Genomic DNA, 26,880 nt, shown 5'->3' on the forward strand with positions numbered 1-26,880 from the left:
GAGCGGTCCGTCGTACGCCTCAGTGCAGGCATGCGCACAAGCCGCAGGCGGGACGGCGCAGCGGCGTTTCGATGAGTGCTTCTGTGCGTTCTAGAGAATGGGGTAGGATTCCAGAGAGTGTGTTGGAGGGGTATCATGGTCGCGTGAAGAGAAAGGTGACTAAGAAATCAAACTTATGGGACTCACAGTTTAGGAATAGAAAGGTAGGCTCATTCCAATTCTTGCGAAGAGTTTGTGTCAAGTTCGGTGGGAGATGCTCCTCCTCTGTGTTGCTTCCATATCTGAACTCCAGAAATTTGGACGAGTCCTCCCCAGCGATTTTCTTTCTGTGGTATCCCGTAGATGCCTTGGACTAACGGGCAGGAGATATCGAAGTTGGAACGCAAGAGGTCTGCGGCTTAGCGGATGGCGGCAGGTTGAAGAAACAAACCTTGTAAACCCATTTTTCTTAGATTTTTTTTATCCCGCCTTTATTATTTTCATAAATAACTCAAGGCGGCGAACATACCTAATACTCCTTCCTCCTCTATTTTCCCCACAACAGCAACCCTATGAGGTGAGCTGGGATGACAGAGAGTGACTGGCCCAAAGTCACCCAGCCGGTTTTCGTGCCTACGGCAGGACTAGAACTCACCGTCTCCTGCTTTCTAGCCTGGTGCCTTCGCCACTAGACTAAACTGGCTCATTTCCCCAATAGATGTCAACATAATAAAAAGTATATCCAAGACATACCTACTAGATTGAAATTGATGTTAGCAGCTGCCCTCCAAAAATCAGATGTGTGTACAGCAGTTAATAAAAACCATACAGTAATTCTATTTTCAACAGTTTTAAATACTATGTAATACCTAAGATCACCCTTCTGTATATAGCCATGCTCTCAAAGTCTATTGGATTACAGCTCCTATAATCATCCAGCAAGACCATCTTTTGACATTCCCAGTCACCATGGGATGATCATTATGGTTGGGCACGTAATGAAGCTTTTAGGATGGGGAAGTTTATATCCAAATCTAGCCAATGAGTACCTCTTCCCACTCTTTATTTTAAATAAATGTATGGGGTGCAGGTGCTCCCCTTCTCTGTTTATCTAAACTTCCACTAGACTCCCTAGATTGTGATATTAGAAAACACTCAAGGATTCAAGGTAAATGGATGAGAAGTAAGAGTTAAAAGAGAAAAACAAATCAGTCAAAGAAAAACATTCCTGTCCATCCCTTAACAACTCCCTACCTCTCATTCAACATTCTGGAGCTCCACCGTTCTCTAGAGAAGCTCTTGGAGGAATGTGGGGCAGAAATGGGGGGAAATAATTCGATACTAATTTATTAAATTTATATGCTGCCCGACTCCCAGTGACTCTGGGTGATTTACAATTGTTAAAACATTAAAAACAAAGAATAAAAAAAACACAAAAACAGCACAAGACAAAAGAACAACGATGGCAGAGAAAATAAACCCAGAAGGGAACAGAAAGGAAGACAGGGGCATCAGTCATCCTGTCCAAAGGCCTGGGTGAAGAGCCAGGTCTTTAAGGCCCTTCGAAATAACCAGTAGGGTGGGAGCCATTTGAATTTCGGCGGGAGAACCTCATTCCAGAGGACAGGTGCTGCTACAGAGAAGGCGCACGTCCAGGATCCTGACAGATGGCATTGTTTAATCAGTAGAACCCAGAGTACACCAACCCTGCCAGATCGAACTGGCGTGGCAGAAATTTGCATTAACTGATTTAAACTATTTTATCCACAGTCATCTTTCTATTAGAATTACCCTAACTTTTCTCTGGAGGGCCAGTTTGGTGTAGTGGTTAAGGCACCAGGCTAGAAATCAAGAGATCATGAGTTCTAGTCCCACCTTAGGCATGAAGCCAGCTGGGTGACCTTGGGCTAGTCACACTCTCTCTCAGCCCCAGGAAGGAGGCAATGGAAAGCCACTTCTGAGAAATCTTGCCACAGAAAACTTCAGGGACTTATCCAAGCAGTCACCAGGAGTCAACGCTGACTTGGAGGCACCAAATTAAAAAAATAAAAAATGCTTTTCTCTGCTTCTGATAAGATATATTTGGGCCAGTCACTCTCTTAGCCCCACTCACATCCCAGGGTTGTTGCTGCGGGAAAAATAGAAGGTGGGAACATTATGCTGCCTTGTACAAAATAATGGTGGATATAAATCTAATAAGAATACAAATCAAGTACAGATTTAACCATCTGCCTTTTCCCCTATTTACCTTTGCTGCACATATATTTAAGAGAGTTCAGCTTAGAGGTTTGATATGATATCACGAATTCATGATTAAAGGCAGCATCCAATCAGGACTGTCCTGCAAGGGAGTAGAACCAGTTTTCTCTAGCCTCCACCCTAGAGAGGATTACATATACATGATAAAAATATACTTGGCATGCTACCAAAGTATGCCACTTTTTCTCAATCTTCCTCTACCAATTCATTCATAATATTCTACTCCTATTTTATTAGTACTGCCGTCAGTGTACTTAGTTTGTAATTCTCCACTCAGCTCATTGAGCTCAGATTTCTAGGTAGGCATGCATAGGTGCTGTTAATGGTGGAGGAGTATTATGGTTAAGCAAGGGTGCTTTAAAAGCATTTTTTTCAACAAGTCCTCAGATGGAAGAAAAAGAGCAACTGCTAAATGTGTTATTGTGGAAAGTCTAACCAAGGAAAAAGATTAAATTATCAACATTAATATAGCAGATGGGGCTCAATTAATTACTTTAAACATGTGGATGAGACATTTAGGGAATTGTAGATTTTTAGGCAAATCATAAATTGCATCTCCAAAATGCCAGCTGTCAAATCAAGGAACATAAAATCAGGTTAATTAATTTATATAATTATAAGAGATAATTCTTGCACAATTAAATGTGAGGAAGATTGCTCTCATTTTCCCAGAGATACTGCATTGGTGGTATCTCCTCCATTGAAAGAAGCACTGATTCTGGCTTCCACTGTTCCAGAAAAGCCCCAAATTGTGTTTATTGAAATTCAGCAAGGTTGGGAAACCTGTGGGCTGGGGAGGTACGTTTGTTTGATGGTCCCAAGAGGCATAGCACTGATATGTTAATGTGGCGCAGCCCTAGGAAACTCTGAAAACTGCAGAAATAAGTCTGGGGTTGCTCACAACTTCTGCACTGCCAGTTGTCCAGAAATACATGATTGGGAAGAGACAGTACTGTAGGGAAGTTACAAGGTTGGGAGGAAAACCCTTTATGTGGGTAAGACACATCTCTTCAACAAGATATTCAAATCCTTCATATTTCTAAGTGCTGCAATCCCTTGGCAATTTTGAAACAATCTTACCAAAACAAAGTAATTATACTTCACTAGGCTTAGTGGAGGAAAACTAGGTGAAAGTCAAATTATGTTAATCATTGTCATATTAATTACTGTCAGTTTTAGAAGGCTGCATAACAAATTTTAGACTATGCAGGCATTTTTAGTACTCTGGAGTCCTTGATGCTCTCTGAACTTGGTTGTTTGCTTGCAGATGTTTCATTACCCAACTGGGTAACATCATCAGTGCTACTGAGTGTGGGGTTTGCTCCCTGTTTATATACAGTGGCTTGCTCTGCCAGTGTTGGTGGGGGTGTGGTTTTCTCCTTGGTATTTTCAGTACTGTTTACAAAGAGACTTTGACTTGAATTCGGAAGAGTATCTCTAAATCTTCTGTAGAGAAAATAACTAAGTGTCTTGTGGCTTTTAAAACTGTAGAGAGCCATAAAACACTTTACTGTTTTGTCTTGAAATAGAAACTGAATTAGGGCAGAGGTGAGAGGAAGGGTTTTTCTTTAGCAACAGTCTTCACAAACCATGTGAGCTAGGCTGTCTTTTGTTACCACACTGGTAACAAAATTCTTGTGTCCTTAGAATTAAAAATAGCAGTGATGGGTGCTACAGTATTATAGATGCAATTGAAAAGAATGCCCCTTAGGTCCTGTTCTTATACATATTTGTACAAGAAACAATCGCTCTCTTTTTGGGGTGTGTTTTCACTGTGATTGAAGTAACTTTGTGTTCTTTGCAGTTTTGATTTGTTTTTAAAGAGAAAAGGAACTTTCAGATAAAGTTTTGGAGTTCACATCTGGCAATAATACGCGCACAAACATTATTGGTTAACTATTGTTAACCTTTTGCCTAAACTGGCCACCTGAAAATCTTGCCTTAGGTAGCAGAGGAGCTGCACTGTTTAAGAGCACTGTATTTGGGAGAATATGGTTTTGTGGTAGCAGAATCTTCTTCAAACTAGTACTACGAATCTGCACTATGCCTAGCCTTCTAGTGTAAGAGAGGGAATGCATTTGGATAAAGTTAAACTTTGCGCATGTATTTCACATTATGACTTGATTTACCCGTTGTACTAAGTCAAAATTTGATCTGTTTATGGCTCATTGCGTTTCACAAACACAGCTGTTTGTGAAATATGAATTATGGCCTAGTGCAATTATGTATTTATTTACTTTTTAAATTTGATTCCTATCACAGCTTTCACTTAGGAGCTCAAGGCAGTGTACATAATGCTCCCTCTTCCTGTTTTTCCTCACAGCCACCCTGAGGTAGGCTAAGCTGAGAAAATTACTGGCCCAAAGTCACCCTGGGAGCTTCATTGTATGAATCCAGCCAATTACAGCTTATTCAGACACTCTACTTAAACTACGGTGTAGCATATTGTATGCAGTTCTGTGAGTAAAACATGTGCCAACACAGAATATCATAGACTTGTCTTTCAGGTATGAATTAGCTAAAATATTTTCTTTATAGAAGTTAGATCTGGTAGGTCTGGTGATAGTCACATCGATTCAGTCACTTTCATATACAAAAGAATGCATTTATGCAGAATGTATCATTACTGAAAATGAGAACCAGAGCAGAATTCATGAATAATTAATGCAAAGTTTAGTATGTTTTTTCTACAGATTCTTCTCTGAGAATAGGCTTGATTTGATCTATCGCTCATGTTGGAAAATAAATAACACTATTTTTGATACAATCAGAAATGGTAAGAAAAGATGAAATTGCACATGATGAGCATAGCAACATTTTAAAAAGATGTCATGTTGAAAAAACACTTTAGTGAGGCATAGTCTGAAAAAAAAAAACAGACAATGAATAGAAAACGTTTGGAATTTTGAACTGATGTTGTGGATGCTCTTTCAAAATGTCCAATAAATGTAGGTTATTTTCAAAATTGCAGCCACGGTAGGTGTAGATAGACACACAATTCCATTTACTAGAAGGCAAACTGACAAGGTTGTTCCATATTACAACTTCTAGCCCTACAGAATGCTATCTATCATCCTAGCTTACCTTTACCATTTCCACACTAGTGATTTCTTACATCTTGCAGCATAATAATCCAGCCATTGGTGTGCCAATGTAAAGCCTGTCTTCATTAGTGATACATTACCTCAGCAATGGTTGGATGATACATTAAGATGCTATCAATCTTTAATGAAGAAATGGCCAAAGTATTGGGTTGAATCACCTTTTTTTTTTCTTTCTAACAATTGTTAAGGGGCTCTGAAGCTGTCTTGGAAATAAAAATGTGTACTTTTTCTGCTTCCCATTAATCTTTTTTTTAACCATGTCTCAAGGTGTCTATGGACACATTTGTCTACCCTAATTACTAAAATGATAATTAGGATATATCTTGTTAAATTCTATAACATTTCACGTTTGGAGTCCTTGGGGTTCTCTGAGCTTGGTTCTTTTCTTGCAAACGTTTCATTAACTGGCTAGGGAACATCTTCAGTGCTAAAATGGGATGGGTTTTGCTCTCTATTTATATACTGTGGCCTGCCTTGCCAGTGCTGGTGGGGGTGGGAGTTTTGTTTTGCTCCTCTGGTAGTTCCTTGATTAGCATCTGTTTACTGCTTGATTGTGTGCCTGGTGGTAACCTTTGTTTATCTGGGTGATGATTGCTGGTGAGGCATCTCAGAAACCACCAACAGACTATTACAACCACATGGCATCTCTGTAGCACACAAACCAACAAAATCACTCCAAAACTTCTTAAGTAAACCAAAAGACCCAGTAGCACAAGAAAAAAAAAACAGGAGTCATCTACAACACACAGTGTAAGGACCATAACAAACACCATGTAGGACAGACAGGCAGAAGACTAGCAGCGTGCATCCACGAGCACCAACTAGCAGTCAGAAGACATGATGAAAACTCCTTAATCTCACAACACATGGACAGACTTAACCATAGTTTTAACTGGGAAACTGTCAGCATTTTAGACCAAGCTAAATCCAAAAATGCGAGGGAATTCTTGGAAACTTGGTATTCAGACAAGGCAGCAATTAACAGACACATAGAGATAAACAACATCTACATACTATTCAAAAGAGACAAAAGACCAGAAGATCACCTTATAATATATGTTGTATTTAGTGTGTAACAATGCATTACCTAGAAAAGTATGGTATGACAGGTGATATACTAATATTTTAAATACATTCCATTGTTGGATTAGATCACAGGTTGGACTGATTTGATACAGATGCTGCACCATCTATGGAGTTTTGCAGAAATAAACTCAGTTGTATAGTGCTACTCAAAGACTGGGTTCCCACCCTGTGCAAGGTCATAATGTTATTTGGTGTGATGTGAAAACCCAGAAGTGTTGCAGATTTGTGACCTACTGCAGTGTGTTAGCCCAGCCAGTTATGGCATATTCAACAGATTGCAATTTAAGAAAATGGTTTAGTGTGATGTATGAGCTCCAATAATAAATTTTCTCTCCATTCTCTCTCATATATCTCTTCCATACACTCCATAAAGAGGTAGCAGTGTATGTGTATCTGGAACATGTGCCTTTCTCTGTGAAATGGCATTGTGCTAATCCAGTGCCTAAAAGTGGCTCTTTCAGCAGCAGTCCACAGTTAAAATTATTTCACGTAGACCTGTACTGCTCAATGTCTAGATATATTAAAATAGGCTTAGTGTCGTCTGCTAAAAGAAGAGTCAAAATAATGCCATTTAAGAACAAGAAATATATTTGTTGTTAATGCTTGGCAGCCTATAAATTAATTAATTAAAGTATAGCAAGGGAATAAATGGAATCTGTTCTTTGATGGGACACAAATACCTATACACCTAAATGCATGCACTCTGGACAGTTTTGTTACCTGGTTAATTTAATGTTAATAGTCACTCCATTAGGTTAGTTAATGTGATTTCAGCTTCCAGTGTTATTTACTGGGAGAAGAAGTCTCTTTGTTGATGTTCACAGAGAAATAATTAGCATTTTGAAGGAAATTCCCCTCCCACAATTACCCCAGAACCTTGTTCTGTCAATACTGGATCCATACCTTTGAGGTGAGCTGTAACTATAGGGTTTGAAAATAGTTTGGGAAAAAAATAAGAGTAAAAAGACAGTTGGGTAAGTAAGAAAAGAACCCATGGACATACTCAGTTCTAGATCATGTTTTCTTATCCCTATGTACCCACTTAACTAGTTCTTTTTCATTCCTGACAATGACCCTTCTGGAAAGAACTAAGTAATGTTTTAAGTATGGGAATATTTTATTATTGTTTGCAATTGTTTTGTACACCACCCTGGGAGAGCTACATTCTCTGACAGGTACTTTCTAAATATTATAATAAATACCTGAGTTTGTAAAGGAAGTGCCTTCTTCTGAGCAGTTGCAACCAATCATCATAAATGTAGGCAGCTTTCACATGTCCCATTTACAGCTCTTTTGACTGTATTGCTAATCATGGATCCAATAGAAATTTAATTTTAAATGTGATTATATCAGAGTTTTAAACCAATTGACAATCACACAGAAAGGAAATGTGTGTTAAAACTTCCTGTTTTCTGCCAACAGAAAGAGAACTGGTGCTATCTGTCTGAAGTACATGTTGAAGTTCTCTTACAGTTTGCTCATCTGTTCACACTTGGATCAGCATATAAATATTTGACCATATATTTTCTATCTGATAATATGTGCATACATGATTTAAAACAGGAGTGGAAGAAAACATAAAACATGAATGGTGGTGATGCGGATTAAGAGGAGATCATTAACATCCTTAAAATACATGTATTCTTTTGTCTTTCAATTTAACAAGGGTTGCATTATTTTTTTTCCAGTGGAACTAGTAAAGTTTTCAAGCAAACTGAAGTCTTGTCATCTTTTTCACTGAAGATTAAACATTATGCACCTGCCATGACAATTTTCAAGGATGTGAATTTCCCCAACCACCCGAATTGCTGTTGTGCCCTGAGGAATAGCACCAGATTAAAATATAAGTCCTCTAATTTGCCAACAAATACTTGGCAGCATTTACAGCTTAGTGATAATCAAGCACTGGGAGTCCTGCTAAATTTTATGCTGCTGTTTGGAACCTGACATCTGCTTACATTTACTGCTGGGAATTGCTGATATGTTCATTAGGTTGCCATATTCCATTATACAAGCACTTGTTATGGGCTCTCAAATCCCCAGTGGTTAATTTCTAAAAAAAGGAGATGCCAGCAGTCAACTTTGGGGGTGAAATCTTCTGATTAGGAAGCCCTTCTTTACTCCCTGATGTATGCTGCAGATTCTCTCTGCTCAGTCAATGGTGTGTAGGAAATACACTCTAAGCCTGCCGAGGGCATTTTTGTCTGTTCTTAAATCATCTATTCCCTGAACTAAACCTTGGCATAGAAAATAGATACAAAGATTGAATCCTGGAAAGCTCTGGTATAAAACTATAGTACATAAAGTAGAGCGAGTATAGTCAAGTGCTTTGATGATCTGTGTTGAATATCTTCTGGCTTCTATCATTCCCTGAATGACATACTATATAACCTGAGGCATAGTTTCTTGTTCCTCCATAATTTGTTCACAAAAGCCAATAAAGTACGGAACAGATCATGAGGATAAACAGGGAGTTGCCATGGAGATGATATGCTACCATTTTGTGTTGCAATTGAAATTGCATACATTTGGCGTGCTAAACATGGCTTCAACAGACATAAAATCCTATATAATTTCTGCATCCCCCTGTACTACTTCCTGAGGAAGCCTACCTGCTCTTTCTTCCCACTCAGAAAAGACTGGCAATTTGTTCTGGTTTTGAGAAATACAAGGACAGCAACCCATGCCTGCCAAAATTCTCTCTTTTATGTATCTGTTCACGATGCAAGGCTCTTGCCCTCTTTGGCATCTGGCCCTTCTATCAGCCAATTCCAGGCCTCTCATTCCCACTTCTGCAGCTCTAAATGGAATGGGAATGAATATTCAATGCATTTTGCAGAACCAGACTGGAATTCATTGAAGGCTTACCCAACAGGCCAGAACTTCCTGTCCTAAGTTACATAACTCTTCAGTTGTGTATAGGGCTTGAGAACCAGCGGATACATGTATTGGGTTAGGAAATGCTACATTACAAAGAAAGGAATCAATTGAGATTCAGGAGCCCAGATTGATGAAGGAAGGAGCTAAATACATAGCAAATTCAGTTCACATATACTTTGGATAAGTGCAAATAACTTTGTAAGGATAGGAGAAGAAAGTTTGGTCAGAAGCTTCCTCATTTTCCCCCTCTGGGGTACAGTCTGTCTTTTCTTTCCTTTCCTTACCTCTTCCCCATTCCTTTCACTTTTTTCACTTTCAAAACAGAGATTGGTACACAGCAGAATACACTACCATTGCACCTGGCATTTTAAGTTCTCAAGAGTGCTTCTAGGAAGGAAAGAGAACAGAACACTCCTGGATAATTTAAAAAATATACATTGGGGACCCTCCAAGTTGTATGAGCACTGGATTTGAACTCAGCAATTTAGAATAGTGTTTCTCAAACTCAGCAACCTTAAGATGTGTAGATTTCAACTCCTAGAATTCCTTGGTGCCTGTGGTGGTTTCTGTGACCTGTCAGTTTACCACCCTGCCTTAGGATTTGAATAAGTAAATATGGGAAAAAATGTTGTATTGAGCAATGTGAGGGGGAAAAAACCCAGCATAATCTGAAGAAAGCATTCCCAACAGATGTGAAGGGAATATCTATGCATACATATCCTCCAGGAGATGTAATTAAGAATCTTTTATCTGCTTCCCCAAATACACAAGCCGCAACACCCCCAGTGTCTTGAGGATTAGTACTATCAACATTGGCTTGTAAGTCACCAGTTATATATAAGTATTTTTGAGTTCCAGATGTTCACAGATTCATAGTGCAAAGATTTTGATCAGATGTTTCTCAAACTACAACATCCATCAGGAATATGTTGACTATCTACAGTTTATAATACACATTACTCATTACTCCCCAATAATACATTTTTCTCCCAAGGATTGCATTCACAATTAAATCATGTTCATCTGTGTATTATTTCTCCTCTCTTGAGGGTTCTGTGTAGGACTGTCCTAGAAGGATCTTCAAAATACAACTGAAGAGGATAAATAAATAGCAAATCAGCATATCAGCCAGCAGTTATTTGTTTCTGAACATGCAGAGTCACCTTAAAATACTACCCACCAGCCACTAAACCAGCAGAAACTAAGGTAAATGTCTTTTGCTCCCCTGACAGGTATGCCTCACTAATAAGGCCAGCAAGTGGCCCTGTCCTGATAGTGTTAATGCAGAACAAATTAAGGAAAGTGATTGGTTGATTCCCCTATTTCATTTCTCCTCCCACTGAACATCATCTGCTGTTGGGAAATATAACTGCCAATTACTTTTCTTAATGTGGGGTGGGATGAGTGTAGGCAAGTACTGTGAATGGTAAATTTAGCCATCTGTCAAGTTGCCTAACAGGTTGCAGGTATGACAGGGGCACAGGATGAAGTGGGAGGCAGTTCTCCTAATGCATGGAAGTTCTTCTCACATCACCCCACATACCACTCCTGTGCACTTGTCACCTGTCCATCAGGCTACTAGGTGCAAAGGAAGGATTCAGGGTGAAGGGAAGGAGAAATAAGTAATGAGCAAGCTATGTCCTCGACGAGCACTGCAAGGAAATGGTGGTGCTGTCCCTCCCCACCCCCAACTTTCATTCGTGTTCAAGGTTCAGTCATGTAAAACCTCTCATTGGCAAAAGCAGTGGACAACCTGTAAAGCAACTCATTGGTGACAGAACCAGTAACACACATAGTTGACAGAATCTAACTCTCTTTCCCAGTTTAAACCCACCTTCTGTGCAGCAGAGGATTAGCATTCAAAAGTGATAGCCCTGTTTTCTAGCACTCTTCTGAGTGCTAATCTGGGTTTACAAAAGAGGCAGCATGAGGACAATTATAGCAGATTCCCCAATGGAAGAAGAATTGTTTGGGGCAACTAGCATTAGTGCCTGCGGAGAAATCCCACTTCAAGAGATTGAGATCCCATAGAAGGAAAATTCATATATGATCCATCAATCACATCAAGCCTGTCAAACTAGAAACCAGGCAGAAGCCATCACAGCATGGGAAAATCACGCTGAGCACCTATTCAGGAGGAGAAAGATTTTGTCTCTCAAGTGAGCCTTCAGAATAGGAGGGGACCAGTTCCATCTTGTCTTAATTGTGCCTTTTCTCTCATAGAAGGTGGAACATTTCTTCCTGGGCTGGTTCCAAGCCATGGAACAATGTCCCAATCCCCAGAAATTTGGGATTGGAAGTCCAGGAAATATATAGGTATCTAGGGACTAGTGTCAGGGTAAATTAAAATATGGGTTTTATTTCATAGAAAATAATCTGAGTTGGGGTGCCTTTCCTATTTTTTGTCATTCCTTTGCTCTGCCTTTATTCTCTGTCTCTGTGACTGTCTTCCTGACTGAAAGAGCACATGGCTGGAAAAACTCTTCATAATCATTGTTACTTTTTTCCCCATCTTTTTCTTTAAACTTGATATACATAGTACTTTAAACTTGATATGCATAATGCAGGCTTGAATTCATTTTGAATTTCTGCATTCTGATTTCACACCCACATATTGCCCCACCTGGTTAAATCACTGATGAGAATGTAGGAAGTTTGCCCCTTTCCTCCTCCTGAGTCAGACAAAACGGGGGGAGACTTTTCCCTGGAATAACATGGATAGTCGCAATGTCCCGAATAAATTGTTCCCAGGAGAATGGGAGACTGCAGGAGGGATTACGGGGAAAGGCTTTAGAGCAGCCTTTCTCAACCTTTTTACCCCCCTTGAAATAATGTTCAGATCTCAGGGGATGTAATGGTATGTGGGAGTGACTTTGGGAGACTGGGCGAAGAGATGTTGCCTAGGGAACGGTCAGGTAAGAGGGAGCATAGCCCACAGCTGCATAGTGGGCAGAGTAAGAGGCTCAGGAGAGACCTCCCTAAGTTATCAGACTGTAAAAGTGACAGTGGGAGAATTGTACTTTCAGACTTGCAAGATTCTGTTAATGTAGCTTTATAATAAAGTAGAATTAGCTTATCTTGCCATGTTTCTGATTGCCACAGGGAGGCTGTTCCACAGCATGTGAAATGGTATGTGGGAAAGACCTTGGGAAATGGGGCAAAGAGATGCTTCCTAGGGAACAGTCAGATAAGAGACAGCATAGCCTGCAGCTGCATAGTGGGCAGAGTAAGATGCTCAGGAGAGACCCTCCCTAAGTTATCAGGCTGTAAAGGTGATGGTGGGAGAATCATACTTTCAGACTTGCAAGATTCTGTCAATGTAGCTTTACAATAAAGTAGAATTACCTTATCTGGTCATGTTTCCTGTCTGGTCTACTCAGTAAGGCTGACAGGGAACCCTGAATAAAAATTGCAAAAGATATGAAAATTTCACAATACAATTCATTTCTAACTGACACAATCCACATTTTACAATGTTTACAACAACAGCAGAGGTACAGGCTGGCAGTTGAGTCATGACCCATAAACTTTCCCATCACCAAGAGTGCTAGCATTTCAGAGTGTGCAAAATTCAAAAAACTGGTTTTTTTTAACCACAATCTCTCACAGAACCCCTAGCAACTTCTCACAAGGCCCCAGTTGAGAAAGACGGCTTTAGAGACTCTCCCAAGGAGTCAGAGAGAGTCACCATCTTCCAGACGTGTGCTTACAAATACATTCTGTTAGAAGAATAGTCAAACTCCAGAAAATGCCTGTTGTTGCTTCTCATAAAATCTGATAGATTATAATCTGTGCTTGAACAAATAGCCTTACAACTCTTGCAATTGATAAAGCAAGACAGTAAGGATATGCCAGGAAAAAATACACATTTGTTCTGTAAGATTGCAATAGCTAGGGATTTTTCAGTAACATTTAAATGAAATCCTTTTTTTTTTTTCTTTTTTTGGGTGCCTTCTTGACTCCTGGTGACTGCCTGGACAAGTCCCTGCAGTTTTTTTGGCAAGATTTTTCAGAAGTGGTTTGCCCTTGCCTACCTCCTAGGGCTGAGAGAGACTGGCCCAAGGTCACCCAGCTGGTTTTGTGCCCAAGGCAAGGCTAGAAGCCAGGTCTGCCAGTTTCTAGCCTGGTGCCTTAACCACAACATCAAACTGGCTTTCCTAAATGAAACCCTACATATGTTAAAACCTGCAGAATTTGAAGTGCTTGACTTTCTGGACATTTGAACCCAGAACTTCCTTGGTTCGCAGCTTTGGCATTTAGCTACTACATTACAATGTAATAGCTCAGGATGCTGCAAAGCCACCCTGTCTCAAATCTGTTCCCAGTACGGGAATAATATCAAATTACCACACTGAGTGGTTTGATGAATTCTTGCAGAACTGCAGTATTTTTTGAGCTTGTTGTATACTTAAGCATTGTAAATGCTATTTTTATCATTCAGTAAAACTGAGGTGCAGATTGGTGGAACAAAGGGGCCTGCATTATTGACATTCTCTCTCTCTCTCTCTCTCTCTCTCTCTCTCTCTCACTGCATAAATGTCTGCAATGTGGTAACCCATCGCTGAATCCAAGCAGACAGGCATCATGTTTCATGATACTTGATTGCAGATGGTTTCAGTTCGAACAGTGAAGGTATATTCCTGGTTGAGTCTATGGAAACGAAACAGTGTTATATACATAATTTCTGGTTGCCACAGCACATCATTCCACTCCTCCCTTTTAATAGAGGCTCTGGGTTAGAACATTTTGTTATGTAAGAATGCAAACTATATTCAGACCCACCATAATTATCCTAACTGCATCATCACCTATTTTTAACACCAAAGGCACCAGGGAATTAAGTTTGGTATTACATTGTCCGGAGAACAAACAGGCAAAAAAATCTGTGCACCCAAAATGAAATATGATTCCACAATGGCTTTGAACAAGGTTTTTTATATGTACAGTAGATAAACAAGGTATTAACACTAAATTCCAATCATATGCTTCTAATACTGCACTTTTAGTCAAATTGTAAAGTACCAGAAACATAGTCAGTTCTCCTGGACTGAATAACAATATAAAAGGCCTAGCTTTCTCTCCAAAATAGCTTACCAAGTAATGTTGATAAGTTCTAATGTTTAGCTTCATATGGAGTGGCTATGATGAGAGAGGAACCTAATCCTTCTCTCTCCAGTAATGACAAGTGGTAAAAACATAGAAAGAAACAGCTTGTGATCTGATAATCAACAGGGCTGAAAGGCTATGTTTAGAATTATTTTTGGAGCATTTAGTCAATGTGAGAAGAGAATGTAAATATAAGTGACTCTTCTGAATGGCAGCATTCCACCTGTGCCTGCCCAAGAGGCCGGGTGCGATATCCCCAACACAATCTATTCCATGTCTACTCTACCATATGATTATTGAGACAAAAAATAACATAATCAACTCTTTTGCGTATATTTTCCTTGGGCAACAAATTCAGAGAGATGAGAAAGTTAGGGCCGCATGCAGTCCGGTACATTCATGGCTTCACAAAGTTGTTCTCAGGGAAAAAAATCAATCACATTTGAATTTAAATCTTATATTCAATATTGGGAGAGCCCCAGTAATGGTTTCCTATGTAGAAGCCCTCTCTATTTAGGATCCATTATAGAGTAAGTATGAGAACCAGTGTGGCAGAGTGGTTAAGGTGCTAGACCTGGGTTCTCATCCTCTCTCAGGCATGGAAACTGGCTGGGCTCAGTCTCTTAGCCTTAGGCTGGACCAATTTGGTAGATTAGGATCCTTAATCTTCAATGAAGAGGTCTTTATCTTGTAGTGGGTTGATTCAAGCTAATGATTATAACAGTAATGATGATGGGCATAAAACTTCTGGGTATCAGAATCAGATGGGGAGAAGTCCACCAAATCATCTGATTCTCTAAAGAAAGATTTTTGGGCTTGGGATTTTAAAGAATACAAACTCGAAAGAACTGCAGCTATAGTAAAGCAAGACAAGGAACAAACGACGAAATTAGGAGAGTAGAAAATGGAACAGAGTGAATTGTGCAAGTGTTACAAAAGAAAAGGGACGTCAGTTACTATAACCTCGAAGCAGGCGTGACTTATTCGTGAACTATTCTTGTGGTTACCAAACAGCTTAATACAAGCTATTGCATTCACTAGTGAGAACTTCTTGTTCTTTGAAAATTTATGTTGTTTGAGGAGCACCATGCCCTGAGGATGGCATAGAAAAAGTTGAGAATGGAATTGTATTGTTCAGCTCTCTGAATGTGCAAGAAGGCAAGGAGAAGGCCTAAGGCTTTGTTGTCCAGATAGAGACTTCAGTGATGAATATGTATAAGTGCAGATGATTAAGAAAATTTAGGAAAGCAGTTTGGGCAATGAGAGAATTAATTGCTACAGGTTTCTTGGGTGCTATGATTAGAATCATATACATTCAAGGTTTTGTTTTCAAAATATAATTGTCATTTTTTTTTCCAATAGAGATTTCTACTTTGGATCTTACACAGCTACAGTACATAACAAAGGAAAAATTCAACTGGGTGAGCTTTTCTCAAAAATGTGCCTAACTAAAATTTGTTTTGCCACACAACTATTAGAGTATTTTAAATACACAACAACCCATGGCAAAGGGTGCAATCTGATCCCCTTCTTGTCACTTCTTGACACTTGGTGTCACAGTTAGGTGACATCTATGTGGTGGGACAGGATCAACTTAGCACTTATTGGCACTTTATGTTTCTGCTGGCACGTTACTACCTTTCCAGTCCTTTGATACAAAATTCAAAGGCCATTCTGCTTTGGACAGAAATAGAATTTGGTTCTTTCAAATGCAGGTCTCCCCCCGCTCTCCACAGGCTAGCCAAGTTTCTAAGCCAGTCCCCAGCTCTGAGACCTGGACCAGTCTGGACAGCAGCTGACCAGCAGTAGTGAAGATGTGGGCAGCGTGGTAAAGCATGAAAGAAATGGCTTGTTCTCTGCTGTTTCACAGCACAATTACCCCCATGCCTGTCAGTTGTTGTTGTTCATGTTGCTTAGTAGGATTATAGGTAGTCCTCGAGTTATGACCATTTGTTCCACGACCATTAGAAGTTACAGTGGGGCTGAATGAATGGTAGTTACGCCTGGTCCCCAAAGTTACAGCCTTTGCAGGGCCCCCATGTGATCAAAATTTGGGCACTTGGCAGCCCGCCCATACTTACAACTGCAGGGGCACTTCAATTCCCCCCATCCACCTATCTCCCCCCCCATCTCTGCCTTTTGGCCACCCTGCGCTCACTGGCCCTGCCGTCCCTACAGGCATTGCCGCCCTGCACCCACTGCTCATGCCAGCCTTGCTGCCCCCAGCTGACCTTCACCATCTTCTTCCTGCCGCTGCTGATGAGGTGTGCCCAGTCTGATGCTTACAGAGGCAGCTGCTGGCCGCACCAGACTTTCTTCCCAAGGCCATGCCTGCCCCTTGTCCAAATTGCGTGCAGCCTTCTCGTGAAGTATTGGAAGGCAGGTACACAAAAGAAGGCCCCAGTTGCACCGACTCGAAAGAAGGACCCGGCTAGAAGGGCCAGGCTGAGCGCACCTCTTCAGCAGCAGAAGGAAGAAGACAGCGAAGGTCAGCTGGGGGTGGCAAGGCCCGCAGGAGTGGCAAGGCCAGCAAGCGCAGGGCAGCAAGGCCGGCAGAGGCAGTGGAGTGCAAGACAGCCAAAAGGGCAGAGATAGGGGGAGGTAGGCGTGTGGGGGTAGTTGAAGGGGAGGCAATCCCTTACCTTACCAAGGCTCAGGACTTGGAGGGACCAAGCTGGGAGTGGCTTGGATTAGGGTGGGTCCTCAGCTAACAACCGGTGGGATTCAGTTAATGATGGCAACCAAGACTGCTGGGATTGTCTTCGCTAAGTGATTCAGTCACATGATGTCACACTTTACAACCACATTGCTTAGTGACAGAAATTCTGGTCACAATTGCCATTTTAACTCAAGGACTACCTTGTATGTTATTCAGGAAAAATGCTATTCTAGATAGAATAATATTCATAGGTTAGAAATAGCACTAACCCCAAGAGACAAAATGTGCAAAACCAGAGCAAATGTCGACAGATGGTAAACCAACCTATCACAGAAGAGATGTGGAATATAGAGGTTCTCTAAATCCAGTCAAACTCAAGCAAGCAAAGACCTTGTGAACCAATGTTTTCTTTATTTATGATAGAACTCAAAGATGCAAAGTCATTGTTTTTCTTTCAGCTGTACAAAGCTAACCATGTAGGTGGCATTTATCTTAAGCAAATACACAAACAGATCTTACCTCTCCTTTTCCTTCCTGTAAAGATTTCAGGAGAGACTGAAATTTCATTTGCTCTACCTTTTGAGCTTAGCTGTCTGCCTGTCTGTAGAAATAACACTTTTGCTACTTTGTGTACTTATTCTAGAATGTAGTTGTCTGTGTAGCTATGGCTAAATCCGCCACTTAGAGTTAATCAAGAGCATTAATTATTCCTATAAGGGAGGCCAGACTGAGAAACAGACACTGTGTAGACTTAAAGCTACTTTTATTAGAACAGCAATAGCATCAAAAGTTTGCAAGTCTGAATTTGCTTCCCTTTCTCCTTCTTTATCTTCATGTGAATTGGAGGCGGGGGGCTGTCTGAGATGTTTTCTTGGTCTGGACTCAAGCCTCGTTTATCTGATTGTTGCCTTCATAATGGATCTTTCTTTTGTCCTTCACTCTCTATACCCACTACATTAGTTGTGCTTGATTGGCAGTCTCTCAGGAAAATGCTGTTCTTCCTAACTCTTTTTTGGATACCCTTCTTCCTCTCTGATCAGTTAAATGTGATCTTCAAAACGCAATTTTTTGCCATCTTTGAGGATCTTCCCTTCAGACATGAATACTTTGGTGGTCTTCATCCTGGAACCTGCAGATCTTCAGCAGCCCAAACTGCCTAAATCCAATTTAGTTTGCAACCTTTACATTTTTAATCCCAACTTCAAAATTCCAGTTTATTTCCTGCTAACTTATCATTCACTTCAACTTCCTCTCTCACTGTTCCCCTTTCTATCAGAGCTCTGGATATATGAAAAAAAAATGTATCTGCTCTCGTTCAGCACTTTCCCAAACAACATTATCAGCTACAAATACAGCTTCTATATCTTGGAGATTATGTGTGGCAAGATGGTAAAGTACTCCATTTTGTCACATTGCTAGTCTAACCATCTGTCAGAATATGCTGTTCCCTAGACCCATTCCAATTCCATTCCACATTAAGAGGAGTGATTGGTAGAAATTTTTCTGCCAGCGAATGATGTTAGATGGGAGGAGGAAGGAAATAAAGCTAGGGGAATCAACCAATCCCTACCCTTAATTTATCAATCTCTGTATACTGTAAATAAAAGAGTACCATTTGCCTATATGGTACCTGTAGCCAGACTGGCATTTCTAATGGAAGCAATAAATTTTATGCTGATACAATTTTTTGGAAATGGGTAGCACTTTCCCTCTGGTGTCTGGAAGAGCCTTTAAATGGAACTAAAACAAAGGCAGACCTTGGGACTGTACTTTAGAATAAGAGATTTGCTATTAAACAAATCCTGCTGCATTTCACTTCATGCTGTGCATGAGGTGCAAGTTCCAATCATATGACTTATTTCAAAGGAAAAAAATCAGAATATTTCTTTGTGTTCTCATCATTCATGTGTAAACTTGTGCTGTTGTCAGCTCCACCCAAATTCCAATCTATACATTAAACCCACATAGGTAAAACATGATGGAGCAACAATCCATCCTAATCTATTATTGCATTTATATTCTATATTTTTTTCTGAGAGTTTAATGTTGTTACAAGGGGTTTCCCCTAATTTTATCTCCACACTAATGAACCTGCAAAGTGGGTTAGACTGAGAGAAGTGACTGTTGCAAAGTCACCCAGTGATTCTTAGGATCAGGTGGAGATTTGAATCTCAGTTGCCCTGTCAAAGGCCATTTCTCCTGTATGATTTATAGTGTCTTTATAGCATCCCCCAGCCATTCCTGAAATGATACAAAGTCTATCCTCATTACTTATTTTGGCACAACTAAAGTTGGATGAGTCACTAGTGGGAAAATGACCAAACTTCCACACCTTGAACCAACTACAGTACATGGTTCTCATAAAGACTTGGATAGGGTAAAAACACAGATTTGAGTTAATGCCTGCTAATTTCATCAAGTGTTTTTATTTTTGTTTTGAAAACCAGATAAAATCCTAGAATGGAAGTCTATAATCCTGATGGGGTAAGGGACGCATTTGGAATTTCAAGTTATATTATAAGCAATCACCATTACTATGGTGGTAGCCTATCTATTCCCCAAATGGCAGGTATTCCCATTAACAACAAAGTATCCATTTATTTATTTATTGTATAGAATTTTTATTAAGAATTTTGATTAGAAGGGAAGAGAAGAGAAAGGAGTAAAAAGTGCAAGGAAAAAGAAGAAAGAGAAAAGTAAGAATACAATAGAGAAAAGAAATATAATAAAGAAGTGACTTCCAACCTTCATCATAAGTATAAACAAATTTAGTGACACTTCACCCCCTCTAAGGTTACAAACAATTCTCTCTTCATCCCATATCCCATCTCTTATTTATAAACTAATCCATAAAACATCATCTTTTCAGTCCTGGTGTCAGCAGAAAGTCCATAAAAGGTTGCCAGAAGTAACAATATATCTTGTTTTAACCTTGATCAAAAAAACCAACTTTATATTCCTTCCTTTTACTTCTAACAGTCTTAATTTTTAGTTCATTCAAATATTGTCATAGGATTTGATTTCTGTTCATTTCTTCTTTGTCCCATCGCACAGAGTTCTTCAAGGCTTTAACAAGCCTCTTTTGTAAATCCAATAGGAATAAATCATTCAAGTCACTTTCTTGGTTTGTCATTTGCATTTGTATTTTCAATTTTAAAACCTTAGCCAGTTTCTTTTGTAGATCCAGTGAAACATCCTTTTCTAAGTCATTCTCTTGGCCTATCAGTTTTAAATCCATTTTTGATACCACCTCTATCTTTTCAGATAAAATTTGTTCTACATCTGTCATTTCTTCAATAACACCTTTCGGGGTAGCTAGTAGGGGAGGAATGGCAGACTGAAGACGTCTCTGCAAAAGTAGACCCAATGACTGCGGTAAAGAACGAAGAGCTGGTGAGTAGACCAGCTCTTTGGAACCTCTCCAGACAAGGAGAGGATGGGAGATCACCCACATGTTCTCTGAATGGCTGCTCCTGACAAGGAGACCACAGGACAGCAGTTTTCGGAGGGTTTGAGCATCAGGAGATGATGGGAATAGCCATTTTGCCCGCAGCCACAGTTGGCGCCTTTTAAAGGACACTAAGTTCACATACTTCCTTTTCTAATCACTTTTGGAAATTGCTCATTAACTACTTCTAAGCTATTAGAGACCTTCAGATTGACAAGTTTTAAAACACTGGGTGAGTTTGCCTTCAATCCTGAACGAAAGAAAATTTCAATCATAAACTTAAGAATTTAAAGAATCTGAAATAAGCAGCAAAAAGCTAAACAAGATTTTAATCTTAGAAAGTTATAAACGGACTAAGATTCCAGAGAAATTTGGAATATTGAAACTTTTACAATAAGATTTTGGAATTAATTATAAAGAACAAACAGCTTCTTGTGGGAAATAGATCCTGTTTCTGTTTTTGCAAGACGTAACAAGAATAAGTAATTTCATGATTTTAAAAATGACATTAGAGGGGACTAAAGTTTTTAGGTAGAGGAAAAACATAGAAGCCTACAAAACAATGCAGAACATAATAACAATGAAAATACTGAAGAAGACTTATTGAAGAGTAGAGTCAGAAAATAGTAGCCACAACGAAGTAGCCATATATGAGCAGTCAACTGGTAAGGATCCTCTTTGTTCTTTTTCCTAACCCTCCAGGGAGCTCTCGACCACCATTCCTTACTTCTCTTTTTTTTTGCAGATGGACTTATTGCTAAAAGACCCAGAAAGGCACAATATAAAGTAGATAGGCAGGTAGACAGACAAATGACACATACAAACACATACACACGCATGCACACAATTAATTAACTGCTCTTCTGTAGGTAATTGCCATCTCCTCCCCCCCCCCCCCAAAAAAAGAGACATCAAAAAGCGGAGAACACATATAGGATCCAGAAGTATTCTTAGAAATAAAGATGTTTGGTTTTTCTCTGGTGGAGACGGTGTCTGATGGGAGCCAGCAGAGGTATCTGTGGGTGTATTTTTGCTTCTAAGCATTATGTTGGAAACTCCAAATTTCAACTTGATCTTCAGAAAGAAGCCAGTCTTACTATGGAAAATTTGATATCTCGGCTAAGTTTTGTTAATACAGGGAACGAACAAGGCTAAATTTAAATTGATTTAAATATTGGTTGATTGATTATGTGCCATCAAACTGATGTCAAAGCTTAGCTTCCACATATACAGATTTTCTCTAGGGGATTTAAATATACTATTAGCATAAGTGCCTAAATAAAAGTTGCATTATTGAGAACTTCTTGTATGATAAGTAACTCATCATACTCAATTCATTTAGCTCATTTAAAATTCCCTCTAAAGGAAACACTATTAGCTGTGTGGAATTTTTTAAAATGCATCTACTGTTGGAAGTGAAACAAATATGCCAGAATGCTATGCTTTTAGAGAGTTATGTATTTTATATTAATATGCATTGTCACTTCTATGCTGTGTAAAAGTAAGGATGGGATAATAGAATCTTATGAGTCAGACTGGCTTCTGGCACAAATGGGTGCTACTTCTCTGAATTCACAAAACTGCTTTCTATTTTAATAATGATGAGTTCTATCTATGATGTTATGGATGGAGGGAAGGGACTTATGTTCTCATCTGTTGCATTGCAATCTAATTCCTACTATCAATTCAAAAAGGTTAGGATGCACTAAATCCATCTCAAGAAGAGTCACCAATCTGTGCTTGAATATATGGCAGAAAAGAAACAGACCAGAATTCAGGAGGATTTACTGCTGAGTGACACCTCTATTAGGTGCCTAATCTATTTATGGGCAGCCTGATCTGTTATTTATATATATTTATTCAGAAGGAAGGCCCGTTAGGATGTAAACCCAGCTAGGTTTGTCTAGAACTATAGTTTCAGTATGGTACAATTTATATTTTAACACTTCTACTTGCACAAATATGCCTACTGGTGATTCTGGCTTAATATCTGCCATAATGTTTAATGTGCATTGCACTGATACATCTAATTATACATTCCATCCTACCAACATAGGAAGAAGAGTTGTGGAAATCCTTTGAAAATGGTGCTTTGGAATGTACAGGAGTGTATACACAGGGTTTCTTTTCAGGGGTGTCCTCAGAGAAAGGTTAAAAAAATCAAGGTTGCAGCCACAACCATGACATCATGACATCTTTTGCCCATCATAAACATGGGTGGGGCTTCAAGCACAATGCATGTGAAAAAGGGCAGGGCTTCAATCATATGGCTGTGGCCACCATCTTGACTTTTTGACCCGCTTCCTGTGTACATCCCTGCTTCTTTTCAAATCATGAAAGCAGCTGTGTCTTTTCAAGTCTTATGTAGCTGCTTCAGAAGTTCAAACCAGAGTAGCTGTGCATTCACAGATAGCTGGAGACAAATGGGAGCAGCTTCCAAATGGTCACTCAAGCCTGAAAAAAGATGAAACTGCTTTAATTATACCCTATTAATGCCCTTATAGGAAGCATTAAAATTGGCGTGTTACACTGTTAGCTTGGCTATTAATAAGTTTTATCATTTCCATAAGACCAGCCCTATCATGAGACTCTGAAAGCCTCTTGCCTTAGGTGACATTGAGAAGAATGGCCCAATCATGCCCCCTGCCCCTATTTATTTTTTCTGCACAATTCTGTTTTACCACTAGGCTCTTGCTTAGCATCATATCATCAGAAATCCAGTATCAGTACAAGGATTTCTTTGGAGGAATTTAAAGTGAGGGCAAGTTACTGTCATACCTGATGTTCTAAAACCAAGCACTCTTTTGGTTGGTGTCACACATTGTTAGATATGGCCCTCACATCAATAATATCCAATCCATTCAAAATCAATAAGGAATAAAGAATGGGGACGCGAGTACTCTGCACTACTGTGGTGTGGGAAATTTCAAATTGCAAATTATTATGTATCCAAATTGTAGGAAGAGTCATCTGACACTACAACAAAAGACACATCAGGACATGTGAACTATACACCCAAATATCCAGAGGAGCATCTTTTACAAACTGCATATTACTACATCCAGCTCTAAGCTGCATTTAGGAGTAAGAATTGTCAAACACACAATCATACCAAAAGCCAAAATATGCAGAAATGAATAGGTGGGAATGCGTATCTCAAAGCTTTGGAAACTCTAAATTTTATATCTGAGCTTCTGTGGAAATGGTCTTTATGAGATGTCTCTGAATTACATTAGATCATTATTTTGTTTGGGTTTAAGACCGTGCTGAACACCCTTATGCAAATAATATTCAGTATACAGAAAAACAAAAACAAATATGGAAATAGGTTGTGTCACCTAATCCTCCAAGATAATGTCCTCTGTGATGGATCTACCTCCATGTCAGACCCAACAACAGAGGGAGACACTGATACCTGATCTTACTCTTTCACAGTAAAGGCAAAACATTTATTCGATACACATGAAACATATTTTCAAAATCACCACTAAATTTCCAACATGGACAGAGCAGAAGGCCTATACTGCATTCCCTTGACAATCCTATGATTATACATGAAACTTTTGTGCTATTTAGTTTACGATCCAGAGGATTGTGCAAAATCATTGAAGTGAAGCACCATCTCTTTTCAACAATCCCTGGAGAACGTTTTGTGAACGGAGAATGCTGTGAAAAAACATACAGTGCTGTTGATCAGGAAGAGACAGTGTGCTGTGAAGTTATTTTAAAGACAACCCAATCATGTGGACTAGATTGGGAAAGAAAAAGCACATCTCAGTGGGTAGCTGTTACTCTGGTTCAGGAAAAGGGGCACAGATGGTAAAATATGCACAACCTTAATGCCATTCCGATACCACCACCACCACAACTACAATGCTACTCGTAATTGAACTACTTGCCACCATGAAGAGACCTTTTTAAAATAATAATTTAACCTGAATAATACTGATGACAATACATGATTATACTATACAAATAATATACTCCAACTGAAGTTTACCCATAAAATAGGAACACGACTATGCTACCGGATCTGGGTTGCAATTAATCTGGCTGCAGCAATCTGGACACCGCTGCTGCACCTGGTAGGCCTCCACATTTTGGCAGTCCAAACTACCTACCTATGACCACTACATTTATGTCTTATAAATCAATTAAGTATTAATTTGCCAATATAAGTTTGCACATTTGTGTTTAGATCCATAATGTGTATTAAGTTCAGTAACAGATTTTCCAAAGACGGTATTTTCCACGGCTTAACATTTTCTGGAGGATGGCTTATGTATGAATTGAATGAGAAAGATAAGATTTCATATCACGTGCCTTTCTGAGTTTTCTCATTTGCTTAATCTAAATTTGTCATCTAATTCTACTAGAGCTCTGCTATCATTACCAGGAATATTCCCTCTTGGAAAATTAGTTGATAAACAAGGCTAATTTATTTCAAAACAGAAATAGTGTGAGGAAGGATCCCTATTAGGAAGTGTTTAGGGACTACCCTTATTTGTACAGAATACTAATTCATAATGTGATATATTTTGGCTTAATGTGGTAATTATGGCTTACATTATATGAGAATCAGACTGCTGGAGGTCAGTCAGCATGCTGTGTTATATACAGTCAGGTCCAGAAATATTGGGACATCGACACAATTCTAACATCTTTGGCTCTATACACCACCACAATGGATTTGGAATGAAACAAACACAATGTGCGTTAACTGCAGACTGTCAGCTTTAATTTGAGGGTATGTACATCCAACTCAGGTGAACGGTGTAGGAATTACAACAGTTTGCATATGTGCCTCCCACTTGTTAAGGGACCAAAAGTAATGGGACAATTGGCTTCTCAGCTGTTCCATGGCCAGGTGTGTGATATCCCCTCAGTACCCCAATTACAATGTGCAGATAAAAGGCCCAGAGTTCATTTCAAGTGTGCTATTTGCATTTGGAATCTGTTGCTGTCAACTCTCAAGATGAGATCCAAAGAGCTGTCACTATCAGTGAAGCAAGCCATCATTAGGCTGAAGAAACAAAACAAACCCATCAGAGAGATAGCAAGAACATTAGGCATGGCCAAAATAACTGTTTGGAACATTCTCAAAAGAAGGAACGCACCGGTGAGCTCAGCAACACCAAAAGACCCGGGAGACAACAGAAAACAACTGTGGTGGATGACCGAAGAATTCGTTCCCTGGTGAAGAAAACACCCTTCACAACAGTTGGCCAGATCAAGAACACTCTCCAGGAGGTAGGTGTATGTGTGTCAAAGTCAACAATCAAAAGAAGACTTCACCAGAGTGAATACAGAGGGTTCACCACAAGATGTAAACCATTGGTGAGCCTCAAAAACAGGAAGGCCAGATTAGAGTTTGCCAAACGACATCAAAAAAGCCTTCACAGTTCTGGAACAACATCCTATGAACAGATGAGACCAAGATCAACTTGTACCAGAGTGATGGGAAGAGAAGAGTATGGAGAAGGAAAGGAACTGCTCATGATCCTAAGCATACCACCTCATCAGTGAAGCATGGTGGTGGTAGTGTCATGGCGTGGGCATGTATGGCTGCCAATGGAACTGGTCCTCTTGTATTTATTGATGATGTGACTGCTGACAAAAGCAGCAGGATGAATTCTGCAGTGTTTCGGGCAATATTATCTGCTCACATTCAGCCAAATGCTGCAGAACTCATTGGACGGCGCTTCACAGTACAGATGGACAATGACCCAAAGCATACTGCAAAAGCAACCAAAGAGTTTTTGAAGGGACAGAAGTGGAATGTTATGCAATGGGCAAGTCAATCACCTGACCTGAATCCCATTGAGCATGCATTTCACTTGCTGAAGACAAAACTGAAGGGAAAATGCCCCAAGAACAAGCAGGAACTGAAGACAGTTGCAGTAGAGGCCTGGCAGAGCATCACCAGGGATGAAACCCAGCGTCTGGTGATGTCTATGCGTTCCAGACTTCAGGCTGTGATTGACTGCAACAGATTTGCAACCAAGTATTAAAAAGGGAAAGTTTGATTTATGATTATTATTCTGTCCCATTACTTTTGGTCCCTTAACAAGTGGGAGGCACATATGCAAACTGTTGTAATTCCTACACCGTTCACCTGAGTTGGATGTACATACCCTCAAATTAAAGCTGACAGTCTGCAGTTAACACACATTGTGTTTGTTTCACTCCAAATCCATTGTGGTGGTGTATAGAGCCAAAGATGTTAGAATTGTGTCGATGTCCCAATATTTCTGGACCTGACTGTATGAATGCATCCATTATTATTGCATGTTCATTCTAAGTTTCATGCTTTTAATTGAAGTTCATGACTTGGTTAAAAAAACTTTATTCCATTTCCA

The 26,880-nt window shown here is 39.6% G+C and overlaps 1 long non-coding RNA gene across 9 annotated transcripts in view; it reads left to right on the forward strand.

Moving 5' to 3' along the window:
• Positions 1 to 5: 5 nt before the first annotated feature.
• LOC103050998 (uncharacterized) overlaps positions 6 to 26,880 on the forward strand; it is a 58,366-nt gene continuing 31,491 nt past the window's right edge. Inside the window, exons 1-3 of one of the 9 annotated variants that reach the window (XR_015794765.1) lie at positions 213 to 433; positions 10,358 to 10,514; positions 15,777 to 15,835. This is a non-coding gene — a long non-coding RNA (uncharacterized LOC103050998). The other 8 variants (XR_015794761.1, XR_015794760.1, XR_015794759.1 and 5 more) reach the window with 8 other exon arrangements.

Source organism: Python bivittatus, unplaced genomic scaffold (genome assembly GCF_059951505.1).
Source record: "Python bivittatus isolate LINGU-HERP-01145 unplaced genomic scaffold, Pbiv_v1 ctg000080_np1212, whole genome shotgun sequence".
Taxonomy (NCBI): domain Eukaryota; kingdom Metazoa; phylum Chordata; class Lepidosauria; order Squamata; family Pythonidae; genus Python; species Python bivittatus.